The sequence below is a fragment of the Sprattus sprattus genome (genome assembly GCF_963457725.1).
Source record: "Sprattus sprattus genome assembly, chromosome: 19".
NCBI lineage: Eukaryota > Metazoa > Chordata > Actinopteri > Clupeiformes > Clupeidae > Sprattus > Sprattus sprattus.
Genome location: NC_137917.1, coordinates 5647923 through 5650773, shown reverse-complemented (window position 1 = coordinate 5650773; position 2851 = coordinate 5647923).

The following is a 2851-nucleotide window of genomic DNA, read 5'->3' as shown; positions in this document are numbered from 1 at the left end:
CACACACACACACACACACACACAAACACATACACATACACACACTGACACACACACACACACACACACACAAATAAAACACTGGTGTATTCCTCTTTAATGTATATATTGCATGTGTATAGCTAATGTGGTTCCGTCACTCAAAAGATGATTGTGTTTGCTGTATGAAATGGTCGTAGTCTTTTACAATCTGACAGAAGTCCCCCAAAAGTTGACTCGACCCTGTGATTACTTGACTTGTATGCTTACTGATGTAAAAAACTGGTGGAAGTGACAGTAATACACATTATTTCATTCACTAAACAGCAACAACAGCAACTGTGTGATGTTAAAGACAAAAGCCCAATTATAAGTTGGTTGTTTATTAGTCGGTAGAGGCTAGTGTTTATTTGTGTAATTGTCACCACAATTGCAGATTGTACACCCACCTATTGAAAGTCCTATCGGGTCCTAGTCGTTCTATAGTCACCACACAAATGCATCCAAAAAGGCAGTTTAGCACACCGCATGAGTACAACATGGCCACCCTAACAACAGTTGTGCTGTTACAGCTTTAGTATTTGTGCCCTTGCGTAAAGTGTGTACTGTCTGATTGGTTTGTGTTCCCAGGACAAAGAAGTGCTCACCATATGGCTTATGTGTACTGTATGTCTGTGCGTGCATTATCAGTATGTGCCTGTTGGTTGACTGTATGCTTGTATTTGTTTGTGTTGGATAATGTGTGTGTATGTACAGTATGTATGTACCAGTGTGTGTTTACAGTGAAAATCTGCTGTGGAAATGTAGGCGATGTGTGTTTACTACTATCAGCTTTACATCACAACCCATCTTCTTGGAGGTAGTGTGTCCTGTGTCCTTGACAACCATCTGAAATGACCCCCAGTGAGATCATCTGACACTTGTTTCCTTGAAATGAGACTGGGAACTTTTACGTTGATATTAACATATATTGGCGGTTAACTGTTAAGAATATGGTTTACATCATGAATGACCCAAAAAGTGTGACTTCTAAAGCAATCGCTGCCGTTTATAAACACTCCCAAGGTGCTCTGGAGGATATATACGTTACCGCTACTTTGTCTATAAAAACAATACATTCGGCAGGCTTCTTCTGTAAATGCATTCAAAGCTATTTTATGCATAGTTGTGTAGAGCGTAAATGCCATTGAAATGTTTGAGAGCTGTAGGCTGAAATTATTGCTTGCTTCAGTGTGGCAATGTTAAGTGAGATAGCTTGTGACTCATCATGACCATTAAGTTATCACAGAGAAATGGCTATGTGTTATGAGTGGCTCAGTGCTGGGCATCAGTCCTGACTGTAACTGTAAATGGTTGGTGTAGGTGTGGGGGGGGGGGGAGCCTATGAGTGTTTGAAAATGAACTGAGGGCTGTGTCTGTCATTATCACTCTATATGTTCAAGGGTTTAAGCCAAGGCCGTCCATACTCAGTAATGGGTGCTTCTGTGAGTGTAATGAGCCATTTCAGAGAGTAATGAGCCATTTCATGAGACTCATTTCAGCCATGTGCTGAGATGGTATGGAATAGAATTGTAAGAATTTTAGTTTTTGGAAATATATGGAAATATATCAAGAGTAGTGGCAGTCTTGTTTTAAGCTCTGGAACCTCTGCTTGGCTCCACTCTGGGCTTGGTTTGATACTATCCCACACCTGCAAAAGGTTGTCTCTGGCATTTGTTTTGCACTTCTCTGTATGAACAATCTCAGAACCTCCCACCGCCCTTTACCCCCTGCCCCACCTCCTGTTGCCGTCTCAACTTCTGTGTCGTTTTACAGTTTGCTGATCGTACTCTCCTTTTTGCACAACGCAACAAACACTTAGACGTTTTATAAAGAAAAGATTGTTTTCTTTATGTCATGTCTAAAAATAATAATAAAAGTGCGCAACTGAATTTTGAAAACAAACCCCGTCTCTGTTTGTGTCTCATTCATTCTTAATGAGGTTCTTGGAGTCTGAAGGCCATGCAGGGTGAGAGAGAGAGAGCACTATCCGCAGGACTGTCAATCATGACTGATTTCATTGTCCCCTGAGGGATTTAATCTATTGATTAAAGAACTTGAGTAGCCAAAGACTCACACATGGAATTGTGACAATGCAAGATGATGCACTAGTTGTGTTATGTTATAAATATCCGACTCTAGCCTCTTTTCTCTCTCACCCACTGAACATAAAACTGAACATTCAGATCACTGTTTATATCAATAAAAGTGACACACTGTGTGCACACACACACAGTCAAAGATGAAATCTCACACACACACACACACACACACACACATGGTCTCAGCCCTCCAGGAATGTTAGCTGAGCTCTCGGCCAAGGTGGGCAGCCATTTTGTTTATCTCTCTATCGCTCTCTCCCTCCATCTCTCTCCCTGCTTGCCCGTCCTCTCTGTCTCCCTCCATCAGTATCAGTCAATGTCACTTCACTTTATTTTCTCTGTTGGTGGCACACAGGCTTTGTCACTCTGGCTGCCTCTCCCGGGGTCTCAGTGTTCCTCTCTCAGTTCTTCTCATCTCTTCTGGATATGTAGGTTTGCTCTCCCACATTTCCTCTGCTGTATTTCTTGCTGTATTGCCTTTGTGTCTCTCTTCCTGTGTCTTCTTTCTCGCCACCCCCTTCCCTTCTCTTCCCAGCATTGTTCTCATTCTCATTCCAGTCAGTGTCATAGTTATGCAGTCAGGTAGTATTTATAGACAGAGGTAACCTCATATCATTTCCACAACACCGCCTTCAATCATTCACTGTCCTGCTCATTGATTTAACTCTCTTCTTTAGTTGTTGTACCAGGCCTGCCTGTTTCTGTGATTTCATAATTTGATATGTTTCTAT